Below are 23,425 nucleotides of genomic sequence, written 5' to 3' on the forward strand. Positions count from 1 at the left end.
GCAACGTGATGACGTCACAGACACTGTGCTTTGATCTAGCATGGGCTCTGTGATGCCATCAGTGTTAGGTTATAACCCTAGCACCATGTCATTATCATACCTCCACTGGTTTTCGGGGGATAACTTTTGAAGGGATGGTGGTAGAGACTTGAAACCAAGCTCTGCACCCCCATTTTCGGACATTCCGGATCCAACGGTGCCACCCTCGAGTCTCTACGAGGTCGGGAAGTGGGTCAACCAGAACCTCGAGGACTCTGGTGCATACCTCGACAGGTTTCGGGGGATAACTTTTGAAGGGATGGTGGTAGAGACTTGAAACCAAGCTCTGCACCCCCATTTTCGGACATTCCGGATCCAACGGTGCCACCCTCGCGTCTCTACGAGGTCGGGAAGTGGGTCAACCAGAACCTTGAAGACTCTGGTGCATACCTCGACGGGTTTTTGGAGGATAACGTTTGAAGGAAAGGTGGTAGAGACGTGAAACTAAGCTCTGCACCCCCATTTTTGGACATTCCGGATCCAAGGGTACCACCATCGAGTCTCTACAAGGTTGGGAAGTGGGTCAACTAGAACCTCGAGGACTCTGGTGCATACCTCGACGGGTTTTTGTGGAATAACTTTTGAAGTGAATGTGGTACAGACTTGAAAGCAGGCTCTGCACCCCCATAACTTTGTCTGCACACACACACACACACACACACACACACCCACACCCACAACACACATACACACACACACAAGTGAACACATCAGAATGTTAGGTGGCTGTGATGTCATCAAAGGCAACGTGATGACGTCACAGACACTGTGCTTTGATCTAGCATGGGCTCTGTGATGCCATCAGTGTTAGGTTATAACCCTAGCACCATGTCATTATCATACCTCCACTGGTTTTCGGGGGATAACTTTTGAAGGGATGGTGGTAGAGACTTGAAACCAAGCTCTGCACCCCCATTTTCGGACATTCCGGATCCAACGGTGCCACCCTCGAGTCTCTACGAGGTCGGGAAGTGGGTCAACCAGAACCTCGAGGACTCTGGTGCATACCTCGACAGGTTTCGGGGGATAACTTTTGAAGGGATGGTGGTAGAGACTTGAAACCAAGCTCTGCACCCCTATTTCTGGACATTCCGGATCCAACGGTGCCACCCTCGCGTCTCTACGACGTCGGGAAGTGGGTCAACCAGAACCTTGAAGACTCTGGTGCATACCTCGACGGGTTTTTGGAGGATAACGTTTGAAGGAAAGGTGGTAGAGACGTGAAACTAAGCTCTGCACCCCCATTTTTGGACATTCCGGATCCAAGGGTACCACCATCGAGTCTCTACAAGGTTGGGAAGTGGGTCAACTAGAACCTCGAGGACTCTGGTGCATACCTGGACGGGTTTTTGTGGAATAACTTTTGAAGTGAATGTGGTACAGACTTGAAAGCAGGCTCTGCACCCCCATAACTTTGTCTGCACACACACACACACACACACACACACACACTCCCACACCCACAACACACATACACACACACACAAGTGAACACATCAGAATGTTAGGTGGCTGTGATGTCATCAAAGGCAACGTGATGACGTCACAGACACTGTGCTTTGATCTAGCATGGGCTCAGTGATGCCATCAGTGTTAGGTTATAACCCTAGCACCATGTCATTATCATACCTCCACTGGTTTTCGGGGGATAACTTTTGAAGGGATGGTGGTAGAGACTTGAAACCAAGCTCTGCACCCCCATTTTCGGACATTCCGGATCCAACGGTGCCACCCTCGAGTCTCTACGAGGTCGCGAAGTGGGTCAACCAGAACCTCGAGGACTCTGGTGCATACCTCGACAGGTTTCGGGGGATAACTTTTGAAGGGATGGTGGTAGAGACTTGAAACCAAGCTCTGCACCCCAATTTTCGGACATTCCGGATCCAACGGTGCCACCCTGGAGTCTCTACGAGGTCGGGAAGTGGGTCAACCAGAACCTCGAGTACTCTGGTGCATACCTCGACAGGTTTCGGTGGATAACTTTTGAAGGGATGGTGGTAGAGACTTGAAACCAAGCTCTGCACCCCCATTTTCGGACATTCCGGATCCAACGGTGCCACCCTCGAGTCTCTACGAGGTCGGGAAGTGGGTCAACCAGAACCTCGAGGACTCTGGTGCATACCTCGACAGGTTTCGGGGGATAACTTTTGAAGGGATGGTGGTAGAGACTTGAAACCAAGCTCTGCACCCCCATTTTCGAACATTCCGGATCCAACGGTGCCACCCTCGCGTCTCTACGAGGTCGGGAAGTGGGTCAACCAGAACCTTGAAGACTCTGGTGCATACCTCGACGGGTTTTTGGAGGATAACGTTTGAAGGAAAGGTGGTAGAGACGTGAAACTAAGCTCTGCACCCCCATTTTTGGACATTCCGGATCCAAGGGTACCACCATCGAGTCTCTACAAGGTTGGGAAGTGGGTCAACTAGAACCTCGAGGACTCTGGTGCATACCTCGACGGGTTTTTGTGGAATAACTTTTGAAGTGAATGTGGTACAGACTTGAAAGCAGGCTCTGCACGCCCATAACTTTGTCTGCACACACACACACACACACACACACACACCCACACCCACAACACACATACACACACACACAAGTGAACACATCAGAATGTTAGGTGGCTGTGATGTCATCAAAGGCAACGTGATGACGTCACAGACACTGTGCTTTGATCTAGCATGGGCTCTGTGATGCCATCAGTGTTAGGTTATAACCCTAGCACCATGTCATTATCATACCTCCACTGGTTTTCGGGGGATAACTTTTGAAGGGATGGTGGTAGAGACTTGAAATCAAGCTCTGCACCCCCATTTTCGGACATTCCGGATCCAACGGTGCCACCCTCGCGTCTCTACGACGTCGGGAAGTGGGTCAACCAGAACCTTGAAGACTCTGGTGCATACCTCGACGGGTTTTTGGAGGATAACGTTTGAAGGAAAGGTGGTAGAGACGTGAAACTAAGCTCTGCACCCCCATTTTTGGACATTCCGGATCCAAGGGTACCACCATCGAGTCTCTACAAGGTTGGGAAGTGGGTCAACTAGAACCTCGAGGACTCTGGTGCATACCTGGACGGGTTTTTGTGGAATAACTTTTGAAGTGAATGTGGTACAGACTTGAAAGCAGGCTCTGCACCCCCATAACTTTGTCTGCACACACACACACACACACACACACACACACCCACACCCACAACACACATACACACACACACAAGTGAACACATCAGAATGTTAGGTGGCTGTGATGTCATCAAAGGCAACGTGATGACGTCACAGACACTGTGCTTTGATCTAGCATGGGCTCTGTGATGCCATCAGTGTTAGGTTATAACCCTAGCACCATGTCATTATCATACCTCCACTGGTTTTCGGGGGATAACTTTTGAAGGGATGGTGGTAGAGACTTGAAACCAAGCTCTGCACCCCCATTTTCGGACATTCCGGATCCAACGGTGCCACCCTCGAGTCTCTACGAGGTCGGGAAGTGGGTCAACCAGAACCTCGAGTACTCTGGTGCATACCTCGACAGGTTTCGGGGGATAACTTTTGAAGGGATGGTGGTAGAGACTTGAAACCAAGCTCTGCACCCCCATTTTCGGACATTCTGGATCCAACGGTGCCACCCTGGAGTCTCTACGAGGTCGGGAAGTGGGTCAACCAGAACCTCGAGTACTCTGGTGCATACCTCGACAGGTTTCGGGGGATAACTTTTGAAGGGATGGTGGTAGAGACTTGAAACCAAGCTCTGCACCCCTATTTCTGGACATTCCGGATCCAACGGTGCCACCCTCGCGTCTCTACGACGTCGGGAAGTGGGTCAACCAGAACCTTGAAGACTCTGGTGCATACCTCGACGGGTTTTTGGAGGATAACGTTTGAAGTGAATGTGGTACAGACTTGAAAGCAGGCTCTGCACCCCCATAACTTTGTCTGCACACACACACACACACACACACACACACCCACACCCACAACACACATACACACACACACAAGTGAACACATCAGAATGTTAGGTGGCTGTGATGTCATCAAAGGCAACGTGATGACGTCACAGACACTGTGCTTTGATCTAGCATGGGCTCTGTGATGCCATCAGTGTTAGGTTATAACCCTAGCACCATGTCATTATCATACCTCCACTGGTTTTCGGGGGATAACTTTTGAAGGGATGGTGGTAGAGACTTGAAACCAAGCTCTGCACCCCCATTTTCGGACATTCCGGATCCAACGGTGCCACCCTCGAGTCTCTACGAGGTCGGGAAGTGGGTCAACCAGAACCTCGAGGACTCTGGTGCATACCTCGACAGGTTTCGGGGGATAACTTTTCAAGGGATGGTGGTAGAGACTTGAAACCAAGCTCTGCACCCCCATTTTCGAACATTCCGGATCCAACGGTGCAACCCTCGCGTCTCTACGAGGTCGGGAAGTGGTTCAACCAGAACCTTGAAGACTCTGGTGCATACCTCGACGGGTTTTTGGAGGATAACGTTTGAAGGAAAGGTGGTAGAGACGTGAAACTAAGCTCTGCACCCCCATTTTTGGACATTCCGGATCCAAGGGTACCACCATCGAGTCTCTACAAGGTTGGGAAGTGGGTCAACTAGAACCTCGAGGACTCTGGTGCATACCTCGACGGGTTTTTGTGGAATAACTTTTGAAGTGAATGTGGTACAGACTTGAAAGCAGGCTCTGCACGCCCATAACTTTGTCTGCACACACACACACACACACACACCCACACCCACAACACACATACACACACACACAAGTGAACACATCAGAATGTTAGGTGGCTGTGATGTCATCAAAGGCAACGTGATGACGTCACAGACACTGTGCTTTGATCTAGCATGGGCTCTGTGATGCCATCAGTGTTAGGTTATAACCCTAGCACCATGTCATTATCATACCTCCACTGGTTTTCGGGGGATAACTTTTGAAGGGATGGTGGTAGAGACTTGAAACCAAGCTCTGCACCCCCATTTTCGGACATTCCGGATCCAACGGTGCCACCCTCGAGTCTCTACGAGGTCGGGAAGTGGGTCAACCAGAACCTCGAGGACTCTGGTGCATACCTCGACAGGTTTCGGGGGATAACTTTTGAAGGGATGGTGGTAGAGACTTGAAACCAAGCTCTGCACCCCCATTTTCGGACATTCCGGATCCAACGGTGCCACCATCGAGTCTCTACGACGTCGGGAAGTGGGTCAACCAGAACCTCGAGGACTCTGGTGCATACCTCGACAGGTTTCGGGAGCTAACTTTTGAAGGGATGGTGGTAGAGTCTTGAAACCAAGCTCTGCACCCCCATTTCTGGACATTCCGGATCCAACGGTGCCAACCTCGCGTCTCTACGAGGTCGGGAAGTGGGTCAACCAGAACCTTGAAGACTCTGGTGCATACCTCGACGGGTTTTTGGAGGATAACGTTTGAAGGAAAGGTGGTAGAGACGTGAAACTAAGCTCTGCACCCCCATTTTTGGACATTCCGGATCCAAGGGTACCACCATCGAGTCTCTACAAGGTTGGGAAGTGGGTCAACTAGAACCTCGAGGACTCTGGTGCATACCTGGACGGGTTTTTATGGAATAACTTTTGAAGTGAATGTGGTACAGACTTGAAAGCAGGCTCTGCACCCCCATAACTTTGTCTGCACACACACACACACACACACACACACACACCCACACCCACAACACACATACACACACACACAAGTGAACACATCAGAATGTTAGGTGGCTGTGATGTCATCAAAGGCAACGTGATGACGTCACAGACACTGTGCTTTGATCTAGCATGGGCTCTGTGATGCCATCAGTGTTAGGTTATAACCCTAGCACCATGTCATTATCATACCTCCACTGGTTTTCGGGGGATAACTTTTGAAGGGATGGTGGTAGAGACTTGAAACCAAGCTCTGCACCCCCATTTTCGGACATTCCGGATCCAACGGTGCCACCCTCGAGTCTCTACGAGGTCGGGAAGTGGGTCAACCAGAACCTCGAGGACTCTGGTGCATACCTCGACAGGTTTCGGGGGATAACTTTTGAAGGGATGGTGGTAGAGACTTGAAACCAAGCTCTGCACCCCCATTTTCAGACATTCCGGATCCAACGGTGCCACCCTGGAGTCTCTACGAGGTCGGGAAGTGGGTCAACCAGAACCTCGAGTACTCTGGTGCATACCTCGACAGGTTTCGGGGGATAACTTTTGAAGGGATGGTGGTAGAGACTTGAAACCAAGCTCTGCACCCCCATTTTCGGACATTCCGGATCCAACGGTGCCACCCTCGCGTCTCTACGAGGTCGGGAAGTGGGTCAACCAGAACCTTGAGGACTCTGGTGCATACCTCGACGGGTTTTTGGAGGATAACGTTTGAAGTGAATGTGGTACAGACTTGAAAGCAGGCTCTGCACCCCCATAACTTTGTCTGCACACACACACACACACACACACACACACCCACACCCACAACACACATACACACACACACAAGTGAACACATCAGAATGTTAGGTGGCTGTGATGTCATCAAAGGCAACGTGATGACGTCACAGACACTGTGCTTTGATCTAGCATGGGCTCTGTGATGCCATCAGTGTTAGGTTATAACCCTAGCACCATGTCATTATCATACCTCCACTGGTTTTCGGGGGATAACTTTTGAAGGGATGGTGGTAGAGACTTGAAACCAAGCTCTGCACCCCCATTTTCGGACATTCCGGATCCAACGGTGCCACCCTCGAGTCTCTACGAGGTCGGGAAGTGGGTCAACCAGAACCTCGAGGACTCTGGTGCATACCTCGACAGGTTTCGGGGGATAACTTTTGAAGGGATGGTGGTAGAGACTTGAAACCAAGCTCTGCACCCCCATTTTCGGACATTCCGGATCCAACGGTGCCACCATCGAGTCTCTACGACGTCGGGAAGTGGGTCAACCAGAACCTCGAGTACTCTGGTGCATACCTCGACAGGTTTCGGGGGATAACTTTTGAAGGGATGGTGGTAGGGACTTGAAACCAAGCTCTGCACCCCCATTTTCGGACATTCCGGATCCAATGGTGCCACCCTTGCGTCTCTACGAGGTCGGGAAGTGGGTCAACCAGAACCTTGAAGACTCTGGTGCATACCTCGACGGGTTTTTGGAGGATAACGTTTGAAGGAAAGGTGGTAGAGACGTGAAACTAAGCTCTGCACCCCCATTTTTGGACATTCCGGATCCAAGGGTACCACCATCGAGTCTCTACAAGGTTGGGAAGTGGGTCAACTAGAACCTCGAGGACTCTGGTGCATACCTGGACGGGTTTTTGTGGAATAACTTTTGAAGTGAATGTGGTACAGACTTGAAAGCAGGCTCTGCACCCCCATAACTTTGTCTGCACACACACACACACACACATACACACACCCACACCCACAACACACATACACACACACACAAGTGAACACATCAGAATGTTAGGTGGCTGTGATGTCATCAAAGGCAACGTGATGACGTCACAGACACTGTGCTTTGATCTAGCATGGGCTCTGTGATGCCATCAGTGTTAGGTTATAACCCTAGCACCATGTCATTATCATACCTCCACTGGTTTTCGGGGGATAACTTTTGAAGGGATGGTGGTAGAGACTTGAAACCAAGCTCTGCACCCCCATTTTCGGACATTCCGGATCCAACGGTGCCACCCTCGAGTCTCTACGAGGTCGGGGAGTGGGTCAACCAGAACCTCGAGGACTCTGGTGCATACCTCGACAGGTTTCGGGGGCTAACTTTTGAAGGGATGGTGGTAGAGACTTGAAACCAAGCTCTGCACCCCCATTTTCGGACATTCCGGATCCAACGGTGCCACCCTGGAGTCTCTACGAGGTCGGGAAGTGGGTCAACCAGAACCTCGAGGACTCTGGTGCATACCTCGACAGGTTTCGGGGGATAACTTTTGAAGGGATGGTGGTAGGGACTTGAAACCAAGCTCTGCACCCCCATTTTCGGACATTCCGGATCCAATGGTGCCACCCTTGCGTCTCTACGAGGTCGGGAAGTGGGTCAACCAGAACCTTGAAGACTCTGGTGCATACCTCGACGGGTTTTTGGAGGATAACGTTTGAAGGAAAGGTGGTAGAGACGTGAAACTAAGCTCTGCACCCCCATTTTTGGACATTCCGGATCCAAGGGTACCACCATCGAGTCTCTACAAGGTTGGGAAGTGGGTCAACTAGAACCTCGAGGACTCTGGTGCATACCTGGACGGGTTTTTGTGGAATAACTTTTGAAGTGAATGTGGTACAGACTTGAAAGCAGGCTCTGCACCCCCATAACTTTGTCTGCACACACACACACACACACACACACACACCCACACCCACAACACACATACACACACACACAAGTGAACACATCAGAATGTTAGGTGGCTGTGATGTCATCAAAGGCAACGTGATGACGTCACAGACACTGTGCTTTGATCTAGCATGGGCTCTGTGATGCCATCAGTGTTAGGTTATAACCCTAGCACCATGTCATTATCATACCTCCACTGGTTTTCGGGGGATAACTTTTGAAGGGATGGTGGTAGAGACTTGAAACCAAGCTCTGCACCCCCATTTTCGGACATTCCGGATCCAACGGTGCCACCCTCGAGTCTCTACGAGGTCGGGGAGTGGGTCAACCAGAACCTCGAGGACTCTGGTGCATACCTCGACAGGTTTCGGGGGCTAACTTTTGAAGGGATGGTGGTAGAGACTTGAAACCAAGCTCTGCACCCCCATTTTCGGACATTCCGGATCCAACGGTGCCACCCTGGAGTCTCTACGAGGTCGGGAAGTGGGTCAACCAGAACCTCGAGGACTCTGGTGCATACCTCGACAGGTTTCGGGGGATAACTTTTGAAGGGATGGTGGTAGGGACTTGAAACCAAGCTCTGCACCCCCATTTTCGGACATTCCGGATCCAATGTTGCCACCCTTGCGTCTCTACGAGGTCGGGAAGTGGGTCAACCAGAACCTTGAAGACTCTGGTGCATACCTCGACGGGTTTTTGGAGGATAACGTTTGAAGGAAAGGTGGTAGAGACGTGAAACTAAGCTCTGCACCCCCATTTTTGGACATTCCGGATCCAAGGGTACCACCATCGAGTCTCTACAAGGTTGGGAAGTGGGTCAACTAGAACCTCGAGGACTCTGGTGCATACCTGGACGGGTTTTTGTGGAATAACTTTTGAAGTGAATGTGGTACAGACTTGAAAGCAGGCTCTGCACCCCCATAACTTTGTCTGCACACACACACACACACACACACACACACCCACACCCACAACACACATACACACACACACAAGTGAACACATCAGAATGTTAGGTGGCTGTGATGTCATCAAAGGCAACGTGATGACGTCACAGACACTGTGCTTTGATCTAGCATGGGCTCTGTGATGCCATCAGTGTTAGGTTATAACCCTAGCACCATGTCATTATCATACCTCCACTGGTTTTCGGGGGATAACTTTTGAAGGGATGGTGGTAGAGACTTGAAACCAAGCTCTGCACCCCCATTTTCGGACATTCCGGATCCAACGGTGCCACCCTCGAGTCTCTACGAGGTCGGGAAGTGGGTCAACCAGAACCTCGAGGACTCTGGTGCATACCTCGACAGGTTTCGGGGGATAACTTTTGAAGGGATGGTGGTAGAGACTTGAAACCAAGCTCTGCACCCCTATTTCTGGACATTCCGGATCCAACGGTGCCACCCTCGCGTCTCTACGACGTCGGGAAGTGGGTCAACCAGAACCTTGAAGACTCTGGTGCATACCTCGACGGGTTTTTGGAGGATAACGTTTGAAGGAAAGGTGGTAGAGACGTGAACCTAAGCTCTGCACCCCCATTTTTGGACATTCAGGATCCAAGGGTACCACCATCGAGTCTCTACAAGGTTGGGAAGTGGGTCAACTAGAACCTCGAGGACTCTGGTGCATACCTGGACGGGTTTTTGTGGAATAACTTTTGAAGTGAATGTGGTACAGACTTGAAAGCAGGCTCTGCACCCCCATAACTTTGTCTGCACACACACACACACACACACACACACACACATACACACACACACAAGTGAACACATCAGAATGGTAGATGGCTGTGATGTCATCAAAGGCAACGTGATGACGTCACAGACACTGTGCTTTGATCTAGCATGGGCTCTGTGATGCCATCAGTGTTAGGTTATAACCCTAGCACCATGTCATTATCATACCTCCACTGGTTTTCGGGGGATAACTTTTGAAGGGATGGTGGTAGAGACTTGAAACCAAGCTCTGCACCCCAATTTTCGGACATTCCGGATCCAACGGTGCAACCATGGAGTCTCTACGAGGTCGGGAAGTGGGTCAACCAGAACCTCGAGTACTCTGGTGCATACCTCGACAGGTTTCGGGGGATAACTTTTGAAGGGATGGTGGTAGAGACTTGAAACCAAGCTCTGCACCCCCATTTTTGGACATTCCGGATCCAACGGTGCCACCCTCGCGTCTCTACGAGGTCGGGAAGTGGGTCAACCAGAACCTTGAGGACTCTGGTGCATACCTCGACGGGTTTTTGGAGGATAACGTTTGAAGTGAATGTGGTACAGACTTGAAAGCAGGCTCTGCACCCCCATAACTTTGTCTGCACACACACACCCACACCCACAACACACATACACACACACACAAGTGAACACATCAGAATGTTAGGTGGCTGTGATGTCATCAAAGGCAACGTGATGACGTCACAGACACTGTGCTTTGATCTAGCATGGGCTCTGTGATGCCATCAGTGTTAGGTTATAACCCTAGCACCATGTCATTTTCATACCTCCACTGGTTTTCGGGGGATAACTTTTGAAGGGATGGTGGTAGAGACTTGAAACCAAGCTCTGCACCCCCATTTTCGGACATTCCGGATCCAACGGTGCCACCCTCGAGTCTCTACGAGGTCGGGAAGTGGGTCAACCAGAACCTCGAGGACTCTGGTGCATACCTCGACAGGTTTCGGGGGATAACTTTTGAAGGGATGGTGGTAGAGACTTGAAACCAAGCTCTGCACCCCCATTTTCGAACATTCCGGATCCAACGGTGCCACCCTCGCGTCTCTACGAGGTCGGGAAGTGGGTCAACCAGAACCTTGAAGACTCTGGTGCATACCTCGACGGGTTTTTGGAGGATAACGTTTGAAGGAAAGGTGGTAGAGACGTGAAACTAAGCTCTGCACCCCCATTTTTGGACATTCCGGATCCAAGGGTACCACCATCGAGTCTCTACAAGGTTGGGAAGTGGGTCAACTAGAACCTCGAGGACTCTGGTGCATACCTGGACGGGTTTTTGTGGAATAACTTTTGAAGTGAATGTGGTACAGACTTGAAAGCAGGCTCTGCACCCCCATAACTTTGTCTGCACACACACACACACACACACACACACCCACACCCACAACACACATACACACACACACAAGTGAACACATCAGAATGTTAGGTGGCTGTGATGTCATCAAAGGCAACGTGATGACGTCACAGACACTGTGCTTTGATCTAGCATGGGCTCTGTGATGCCATCAGTGTTAGGTTATAACCCTAGCACCATGTCATTATCATACCTCCACTGGTTTTCGGGGGATAACTTTTGAAGGGATGGTGGTAGAGACTTGAAACCAAGCTCTGCACCCCCATTTTCGGACATTCCGGATCCAACGGTGCCACCCTCGAGTCTCTACGAGGTCGGGAAGTGGGTCAACCAGAACCTCGAGGACTCTGGTGCATACCTCGACAGGTTTCGGGGGATAACTTTTGAAGGGATGGTGGTAGAGACTTGAAACCAAGCTCTGCACCCCTATTTCTGGACATTCCGGATCCAACGGTGCCACCCTCGCGTCTCTACGACGTCGGGAAGTGGGTCAACCAGAACCTCGAAGACTCTGGTGCATACCTCGACGGGTTTTTGGAGGATAACGTTTGAAGGAAAGGTGGTAGAGACGTGAAACTAAGCTCTGCACCCCCATTTTTGGACATTCCGGATCCAAGGGTACCACCATCGAGTCTCTACAAGGTTGGGAAGTGGGTCAACTAGAACCTCGAGGACTCTGGTGCATACCTGGACGGGTTTTTGTGGAATAACTTTTGAAGTGAATGTGGTACAGACTTGAAAGCAGGCTCTGCACCCCCATAACTTTGTCTGCACACACACACACACACACACACACACACCCACACCCACAACACACATACACACACACACAAGTGAACACATCAGAATGTTAGGTGGCTGTGATGTCATCAAAGGCAACGTGATGACGTCACAGACACTGTGCTTTGATCTAGCATGGGCTCTGTGATGCCATCAGTGTTAGGTTATAACCCTAGCACCATGTCATTATCATACCTCCACTGGTTTTCGGGCGATAACTTTTGAAGGGATGGTGGTAGAGACTTGAAACCAAGCTCTGCACCCCCATTTTCGGACATTCCGGATCCAACGGTGCCACCCTCGAGTCTCTACGAGGTCGGGAAGTGGGTCAACCAGAACCTCGAGGACTCTGGTGCATACCTCGACAGGTTTCGGGGGATAACTTTTGAAGGGATGGTGGTAGAGACTTGAAACCAAGCTCTGCACCCCCATTTTCGGACATTCCGGATCCAACGGTGCCACCCTGGAGTCTCTACGAGGTCGGGAAGTGGGTCAACCAGAACCTCGAGGACTCTGGTGCATACCTCGACAGGTTTCGGGGGATAACTTTTGAAGGGATGGTGGTAGGGACTTGAAACCAAGCTCTGCACCCCCATTTTCGGACATTCCGGATCCAATGGTGCCACCCTTGCGTCTCTACGAGGTCGGGAAGTGGGTCAACCAGAACCTTGAAGACTCTGGTGCATACCTCGACGGGTTTTTGGAGGATAACGTTTGAAGGAAAGGTGGTAGAGACGTGAAACTAAGCTCTGCACCCCCATTTTTGGACATTCCGGATCCAAGGGTACCACCATCGAGTCTCTACAAGGTTGGGAAGTGGGTCAACTAGAACCTCGAGGACTCTGGTGCATACCTGGACGGGTTTTTGTGGAATAACTTTTGAAGTGAATGTGGTACAGACTTGAAAGCAGGCTCTGCACCCCCATAACTTTGTCTGCACACACACACACACACACATACACACACCCACACCCACAACACACATACACACACACACAAGTGAACACATCAGAATGTTAGGTGGCTGTGATGTCATCAAAGGCAACGTGATGACGTCACAGACACTGTGCTTTGATCTAGCATGGGCTCTGTGATGCCATCAGTGTTAGGTTATAACCCTAGCACCATGTCATTATCATACCTCCACTGGTTTTCGGGGGATAACTTTTGAAGGGATGGTGGTAGAGACTTGAAACCAAGCTCTGCACCCCCATTTTCGGACATTCCGGATCCAACGGTGCCACCCTCGAGTCTCTACGAGGTCGGGGAGTGGGTCAACCAGAACCTCGAGGACTCTGGTGCATACCTCGACAGGTTTCGGGGGCTAACTTTTGAAGGGATGGTGGTAGAGACTTGAAACCAAGCTCTGCACCCCCATTTTCGGACATTCCGGATCCAACGGTGCCACCCTGGAGTCTCTACGAGGTCGGGAAGTGGGTCAACCAGAACCTCGAGGACTCTGGTGCATACCTCGACAGGTTTCGGGGGATAACTTTTGAAGGGATGGTGGTAGGGACTTGAAACCAAGCTCTGCACCCCCATTTTCGGACATTCCGGATCCAATGGTGCCACCCTTGCGTCTCTACGAGGTCGGGAAGTGGGTCAACCAGAACCTTGAAGACTCTGGTGCATACCTCGACGGGTTTTTGGAGGATAACGTTTGAAGGAAAGGTGGTAGAGACGTGAAACTAAGCTCTGCACCCCCATTTTTGGACATTCCGGATCCAAGGGTACCACCATCGAGTCTCTACAAGGTTGGGAAGTGGGTCAACTAGAACCTCGAGGACTCTGGTGCATACCTGGACGGGTTTTTGTGGAATAACTTTTGAAGTGAATGTGGTACAGACTTGAAAGCAGGCTCTGCACCCCCATAACTTTGTCTGCACACACACACACACACACACACACACACCCACACCCACAACACACATACACACACACACAAGTGAACACATCAGAATGTTAGGTGGCTGTGATGTCATCAAAGGCAACGTGATGACGTCACAGACACTGTGCTTTGATCTAGCATGGGCTCTGTGATGCCATCAGTGTTAGGTTATAACCCTAGCACCATGTCATTATCATACCTCCACTGGTTTTCGGGGGATAACTTTTGAAGGGATGGTGGTAGAGACTTGAAACCAAGCTCTGCACCCCCATTTTCGGACATTCCGGATCCAACGGTGCCACCCTCGAGTCTCTACGAGGTCGGGAAGTGGGTCAACCAGAACCTCGAGGACTCTGGTGCATACCTCGACAGGTTTCGGGGGATAACTTTTGAAGGGATGGTGGTAGAGACTTGAAACCAAGCTCTGCACCCCTATTTCTGGACATTCCGGATCCAACGGTGCCACCCTCGCGTCTCTACGACGTCGGGAAGTGGGTCAACCAGAACCTTGAAGACTCTGGTGCATACCTCGACGGGTTTTTGGAGGATAACGTTTGAAGGAAAGGTGGTAGAGACGTGAACCTAAGCTCTGCACCCCCATTTTTGGACATTCCGGATCCAAGGGTACCACCATCGAGTCTCTACAAGGTTGGGAAGTGGGTCAACTAGAACCTCGAGGACTCTGGTGCATACCTGGACGGGTTTTTGTGGAATAACTTTTGAAGTGAATGTGGTACAGACTTGAAAGCAGGCTCTGCACCCCCATAACTTTGTCTGCACACACACACACACACACACACACACCCACACCCACAACACACATACACACACACACAAGTGAACACATCAGAATGTTAGGTGGCTGTGATGTCATCAAAGGCAACGTGATGACGTCACAGACACTGTGCTTTGATCTAGCATGGGCTCTGTGATGCCATCAGTGTTAGGTTATAACCCTAGCATCATGTCATTATCATACCTCCACTGGTTTTCGGGGGATAACTTTTGAAGGGATGGTGGTAGAGACTTGAAACCAAGCTCTGCACCCCCATTTTCGGACATTCCGGATCCAACGGTGCCACCCTCGAGTCTCTACGAGGTCGGGAAGTGGGTCAACCAGAACCTCGAGGACTCTGGTGCATACCTCGACAGGTTTTGGGGGATAACTTTTGAAGGGATGGTGGTAGAGACTTGAAACCAAGCTCTGCACCCCCATTTTCGAACATTCCGGATCCAACGGTGCCACCCTCGCGTCTCTACGAGGTCGGGAAGTGGGTCAACCAGAACCTTGAAGACTCTGGTGCATACCTCGACGGGTTTTTGGAGGATAACGTTTGAAGGAAAGGTGGTAGAGACGTGAAACTAAGCTCTGCACCCCCATTTTTGGACATTCCGGATCCAAGGGTACCACCATTGAGTCTCTACAAGGTTGGGAAGTGGGTCAACTAGAACCTCGAGGACTCTGGTGCATACCTGGACGGGTTTTTGTGGAATAACTTTTGAAGTGAATGTGGTACAGACTTGAAAGCAGGCTCTGCACCCCCATAACTTTGTCTGCACACACACACACACACACACACACACACCCACACCCACAACACACATACACACACACACAAGTGAACACATCAGAATGTTAGGTGGCTGTGATGTCATCAAAGGCAACGTGATGACGTCACAGACACTGTGCTTTGATCTAGCATGGGCTCTGTGATGCCATCAGTGTTAGGTTATAACCCTAGCACCATGTCATTATCATACCTCCACTGGTTTTCGGGGGATAACTTTTGAAGGGATGGTGGTAGAGACTTGAAACCAAGCTCTGCACCCCCATTTTCGGACATTCCGGATCCAACGGTGCCACCCTCGAGTCTCTACGAGGTCGGGAAGTGGGTCAACCAGAACCTCGAGGACTCTGGTGCATACCTCGACAGGTTTCGGGGGATAACTTTTGAAGGGATGGTGGTAGAGACTTGAAACCAAGCTCTGCACCCCTATTTCTGGACATTCCGGATCCAACGGTGCCACCCTCGCGTCTCTACGACGTCGGGAAGTGGGTCAACCAGAACCTTGAAGACTCTGGTGCATACCTCGACGGGTTTTTGGAGGATAACGTTTGAAGGAAAGGTGGTAGAGACGTGAACCTAAGCTCTGCACCCCCATTTTTGGACATTCCGGATCCAAGGGTACCACCATCGAGTCTCTACAAGGTTGGGAAGTGGGTCAACTAGAACCTCGAGGACTCTGGTGCATACCTGGACGGGTTTTTGTGGAATAACTTTTGAAGTGAATGTGGTACAGACTTGAAAGCAGGCTCTGCACCCCCATAACTTTGTCTGCACACACACACACACACACACACACACCCACACCCACAACACACATACACACACACACAAGTGAACACATCAGAATGTTAGGTGGCTGTGATGTCATCAAAGGCAACGTGATGACGTCACAGACACTGTGCTTTGATCTAGCATGGGCTCTGTGATGCCATCAGTGTTAGGTTATAACCCTAGCATCATGTCATTATCATACCTCCACTGGTTTTCGGGGGATAACTTTTGAAGGGATGGTGGTAGAGACTTGAAACCAAGCTCTGCACCCCCATTTTCGGACATTCCGGATCCAACGGTGCCACCCTGGAGTCTCTACGAGGTCGGGAAGTGGGTCAACCAGAACCTCGAGGACTCTGGTGCATACCTCGACAGGTTTCGGGGGATAACTTTTGAAGGGATGGTGGTAGGGACTTGAAACCAAGCTCTGCACCCCCATTTTCGGACATTCCGGATCCAATGTTGCCACCCTTGCGTCTCTACGAGGTCGGGAAGTGGGTCAACCAGAACCTTGAAGACTCTGGTGCATACCTCGACGGGTTTTTGGAGGATAACGTTTGAAGGAAAGGTGGTAGAGACGTGAAACTAAGCTCTGCACCCCCATTTTTGGACATTCCGGATCCAAGGGTACCACCATCGAGTCTCTACAAGGTTGGGAAGTGGGTCAACTAGAACCTCGAGGACTCTGGTGCATACCTGGACGGGTTTTTGTGGAATAACTTTTGAAGTGAATGTGGTACAGACTTGAAAGCAGGCTCTGCACCCCCATAACTTTGTCTGCACACACACACCCACACCCACAACACACATACACACACACACAAGTGAACACATCAGAATGTTAGGTGGCTGTGATGTCATCAAAGGCAACGTGATGACGTCACAGACACTGTGCTTTGATCTAGCATGGGCTCTGTGATGCCATCAGTGTTAGGTTATAACCCTAGCACCATGTCATTATCATACCTCCACTGGTTTTCGGGGGATAACTTTTGAAGGGATGGTGGTAGAGACTTGAAACCAAGCTCTGCACCCCCATTTTCGGACATTCCGGATCCAACGGTGCCACCCTCGAGTCTCTACGAGGTCGGGAAGTGGGTCAACCAGAACCTCGAGGACTCTGGTGCATACCTCGACAGGTTTCGGGGGATAACTTTTGAAGGGATGGTGGTAGAGACTTGAAACCAAGCTCTGCACCCCCATTTTCGGACATTCCGGATCCAACGGTGCCACCCTGGAGTCTCTACGAGGTCGGGAAGTGGGTCAACCAGAACCTCGAGGACTCTGGTGCATACCTCGACAGGTTTCGGGGGATAACTTTTGAAGGGATGGTGGTAGGGACTTGAAACCAAGCTCTGCACCCCCATTTTCGGACATTCCGGATCCAATGGTGCCACCCTTGCGTCTCTACGAGGTCGGGAAGTGGGTCAACCAGAACCTTGAAGACTCTGGTGCATACCTCGACGGGTTTTTGGAGGATAACGTTTGAAGGAAAGGTGGTAGAGACGTGAAACTAAGCTCTGCACCCCCATTTTTGGACATTCCGGATCCAAGGGTACCACCATCGAGTCTCTACAAGGTTGGGAAGTGGGTCAACTAGAACCTCGAGGACTCTGGTGCATACCTGGACGGGTTTTTGTGGAATAACTTTTGAAGTGAATGTGGTACAGACTTGAAAGCAGGCTCTGCACCCCCATAACTTTGTCTGCACACACACACACACACACACACACACACCCACACCCACAACACACATACACACACACACAAGTGAACACATCAGAATGTTAGGTGGCTGTGATGTCATCAAAGGCAACGTGATGACGTCACAGACACTGTGCTTTGATCTAGCATGGGCTCTGTGATGCCATCAGTGTTAGGTTATAACCCTAGCACCATGTCATTATCATACCTCCACTGGTTTTCGGGGGATAACTTTTGAAGGGATGGTGGTAGAGACTTGAAACCAAGCTCTGCACCCCCATTTTCGGACATTCCGGATCCAACGGTGCCACCCTCGAGTCTCTACGAGGTCGGGGAGTGGGTCAACCAGAACCTCGAGGACTCTGGTGCATACCTCGACAGGTTTCGGGGGCTAACTTTTGAAGGGATGGTGGTAGAGACTTGAAACCAAGCTCTGCACCCCCATTTTCGGACATTCCGGATCCAACGGTGCCACCCTGGAGTCTCTACGAGGTCGGGAAGTGGGTCAACCAGAACCTCGAGGACTCTGGTGCATACCTCGACAGGTTTCGGGGGATAACTTTTGAAGGGATGGTGGTAGGGACTTGAAACCAAGCTCTGCACCCCCATTTTTGGACATTCCGGATCCAATGGTGCCACCCTTGCGTCTCTACGAGGTCGGGAAGTGGGTCAACCAGAACCTTGAAGACTCTGGTGCATACCTCGACGGGTTTTTGGAGGATAACGTTTGAAGGAAAGGTGGTAGAGACGTGAAACTAAGCTCTGCACCCCCATTTTTGGACATTCCGGATCCAAGGGTACCACCATCGAGTCTCTACAAGGTTGGGAAGTGGGTCAACTAGAACCTCGAGGACTCTGGTGCATACCTGGACGGGTTTTTGTGGAATAACTTTTGAAGTGAATGTGGTACAGACTTGAAAGCAGGCTCTGCACCCCCATAACTTTGTCTGCACACACACACACACACACATACACACACCCACACCCACAACACACATACACAGACACACAAGTGAACACATCAGAATGTTAGGTGGCTGTGATGTCATCAAAGGCAACGTGATGACGTCACAGACACTGTGCTTTGATCTAGCATGGGCTCTGTGATGCCATCAGTGTTAGGTTATAACCCTAGCACCATGTCATTATCATACCTCCACTGGTTTTCGGGGGATAACTTTTGAAGGGATGGTGGTAGAGACTTGAAACCAAGCTCTGCACCCCCATTTTCGGACATTCCGGATCCAACGGTGCCACCCTCGAGTCTCTACGAGGTCGGGGAGTGGGTCAACCAGAACCTCGAGGACTCTGGTGCATACCTCGACAGGTTTCGGGGGATAACTTTTGAAGGGATGGTGGTAGAGACTTGAAACCAAGCTCTGCACCCCCATTTTCGGACATTCCGGATCCAACGGTGCCACCCTGGAGTCTCTACGAGGTCGGGAAGTGGGTCAACCAGAACCTCGAGGACTCTGGTGCATACCTCGACAGGTTTCGGGGGATAACTTTTGAAGGGATGGTGGTAGGGACTTGAAACCAAGCTCTGCACCCCCATTTTCGGACATTCCGGATCCAATGTTGCCACCCTTGCGTCTCTACGAGGTCGGGAAGTGGGTCAACCAGAACCTTGAAGACTCTGGTGCATACCTCGACGGGTTTTTGGAGGATAACGTTTGAAGGAAAGGTGGTAGAGACGTGAAACTAAGCTCTGCACCCCCATTTTTGGACATTCCGGATCCAAGGGTACCACCATCGAGTCTCTACAAGGTTGGGAAGTGGGTCAACTAGAACCTCGAGGACTCTGGTGCATACCTGGACGGGTTTTTGTGGAATAACTTTTGAAGTGAATGTGGTACAGACTTGAAAGCAGGCTCTGCACCCCCATAACTTTGTCTGCACACACACACACACACACACACACACACACACACCCACAACACACATACACACACACACAAGTGAACACATCAGAATGTTAGGTGGCTGTGATGTCATCAAAGGCAACGTGATGACGTCACAGACACTGTGCTTTGATCTAGCATGGGCTCTGTGATGCCATCAGTGTTAGGTTATAACCCTAGCACCATGTCATTATCATACCTCCACTGGTTTTCGGGGGATAACTTTTGAAGGGATGGTGGTAGAGACTTGAAACCAAGCTCTGCACCCCCATTTTCGGACATTCCGGATCCAACGGTGCCACCCTAGAGTCTCTACGACGTCGGGAAGTGGGTCAACCAGAACCTCGAGGACTCTGGTGCATACCTCGACAGGTTTCGGGGGATAACTTTTGAAGGGATGGTGGTAGGGACTTGAAACCAAGCTCTGCACCCCCATTTTCGGACATTCCGGATCCAACGGTGCCACCGTCGAGTCTCTACGACGTCGGGAAGTGGGTCCACCAGAACCTCGAGGACTCTGGTGCATACCTCGACGGGTTTTTGGAGGATAACGTTTGAAGGAAAGGTGGTAGAGACGTGAAACTAAGCTCTGCACCCCCATTTTCGGACATTCCGGATCCAAGGGTACCACCATCGAGTCTCTACAAGGTTGGGAAGTGGGTCAACTAGAACCTCGAGGACTCTGGTGCATACCTCGACGGGTTTTTGTGGAATAACTTTTGAAGTGAATGTGGTACAGACTTGAAAGCAGGCTCTGCACCCCCATAACTTTGTCTGCACACACACACACACACACACACACACACCCACACCCACAACACACATACACACACACACAAGTGAACACATCAGAATGTTAGGTGGCTGTGATGTCATCAAAGGCAACGTGATGACGTCACAGACACTGTGCTTTGATCTAGCATGGGCTCTGTGATGCCATCAGTGTTAGGTTATAACCCTAGCACCATGTCATTATCATACCTCCACTGGTTTTCGGGGGATAACTTTTGAAGGGATGGTGGTAGAGACTTGAAACCAAGCTCTGCACCCCCATTATCGGACATTCCGGATCCAACGGTGCCACCCTCGAGTCTCTACGAGGTCGGGAAGTGGGTCAACCAGAACCTCGAGGACTCTGGTGCATACCTCGACAGGTTTCGGGGGCTAACTTTTGAAGGGATGGTGGTAGAGACTTGAAACCAAGCTCTGCACCCCCATTTTCGGACATTCCGGATCCAACGGTGCCACCCTGGAGTCTCTACGAGGTCGGGAAGTGGGTCAACCAGAACCTCGAGGACTCTGGTGCATACCTCGACAGGTTTCGGGGGATAACTTTTGAAGGGATGGTGGTAGGGACTTGAAACCAAGCTCTGCACCCCCATTTTCGGACATTCCGGATCCAACGGTGCCACCCTTGCGTCTCTACGAGGTCGGGAAGTGGGTCCACCAGAACCTTGAAGACTCTGGTGCATACCTCGACGGGTTTTTGGAGGATAACGTTTGAAGGAAAGGTGGTAGAGACGTGAAACTAAGCTCTGCACCCCCATTTTTGGACATTCCGGATCCAAGGGTACCACCATCGAGTCTCTACAAGGTTGGGAAGTGGGTCAACTAGAACCTCGAGGACTCTGGTGCATACCTGGACGGGTTTTTGTGGAATAACTTTTGAAGTGAATGTGGTACAGACTTGAAAGCAGGCTCTGCACCCCCATAACTTTGTCTGCACACACACACACACACACACACACACACACACCCACACCCACAACACACATACACACACACACAAGTGAACACATCAGAATGTTAGGTGGCTGTGATGTCATCAAAGGCAACGTGATGACGTCACAGACACTGTGCTTTGATCTAGCATGGGCTCTGTGATGCCATCAGTGTTAGGTTATAACCCTAGCACCATGTCATTATCATACCTCCACTGGTTTTCGGGGGATAACTTTTGAAGGGATGGTGGTAGAGACTTGAAACCAAGCTCTGCACCCCCATTTTCGGACATTCCGGATCCAACGGTGCCACCCTCGAGTCTCTACGAGGTCGGGAAGTGGGTCAACCAGAACCTCGAGGACTCTGGTGCATACCTCGACAGGTTTCGGGGGATAACTTTTGAAGGGATGGTGGTAGAGACTTGAAACCAAGCTCTGCACCCCCATTTCGGGACATTCCGGATCCAACGGTGCCACCCTGGCGTCTCTACGAGGTCGGGAAGTGGGTCAACCAGAACCTTGAAGACTCTGGTGCATACTTTGACGGGTTTTTGGAGGATAACGTTTGAAGGAAAGGTGGTAGAGACGTGAAACTAAGCTCTGCACCCCCATTTTTGGACATTCCGGATCCAAGGGTACCACCATCGAGTCTCTACAAGGTTGGGAAGTGGGTCAACTAGAACCTCGAGGACTCTGGTGCATACCTGGACGGGTTTTTGTGGAATAACTTTTGAAGTGAATGTGGTACAGACTTGAAAGCAGGCTCTGCACCCCCATAACTTTGTCTGCACACACACACACACACACACACACACACCCACACCCACAACACACATACACACACACACAAGTGAACACATCAGAATGTTAGGTGGCTGTGATGTCATCAAAGGCAACGTGATGACGTCACAGACACTGTGCTTTGATCTAGCATGGGCTCTGTGATGCCATCAGTGTTAGGTTATAACCCTAGCACCATGTCATTATCATACCTCCACTGGTTTTCGGGGGATAACTTTTGAAGGGATGGTGGTAGAGACTTGAAACCAAGCTCTGCACCCCCATTTTCGGACATTCCGGATCCAACGGTGCCACCCTCGAGTCTCTACGAGGTCGGGAAGTGGGTCAACCAGAACCTCGAGGACTCTGGTGCATACCTCGACAGGTTTCGGGGGATAACTTTTGAAGGGATGGTGGTAGAGACTTGAAACCAAGCTCTGCACCCCCATTTCGGGACATTCCGGATCCAACGGTGCCACCCTCGCGTCTCTACGAGGTCGGGAAGTGGGTCAACCAGAACCTTGAAGACTCTGGTGCATACCTCGACGGGTTTTTGGAGGATAACGTTTGAAGGAAAGGTGGTAGAGACGTGAAACTAAGCTCTGCACCCCCATTTTTGGACATTCCGGATCCAAGGGTACCACCATCGAGTCTCTACAAGGTTGGGAAGTGGGTCAACTAGAACCTCGAGGACTCTGGTGCATACCTGGACGGGTTTTTGTGGAATAACTTTTGAAGTGAATGTGGTACAGACTTGAAAGCAGGCTCTGCACCCCCATAACTTTGTCTGCACACACACACACACACACACACACACACCCACACCCACAACACACA

This window comes from Lutjanus erythropterus, chromosome 17 (assembly GCF_056507025.1).
Source record: "Lutjanus erythropterus isolate fLutEry1 chromosome 17, fLutEry1.hap2, whole genome shotgun sequence".
NCBI lineage: Eukaryota > Metazoa > Chordata > Actinopteri > Lutjaniformes > Lutjanidae > Lutjanus > Lutjanus erythropterus.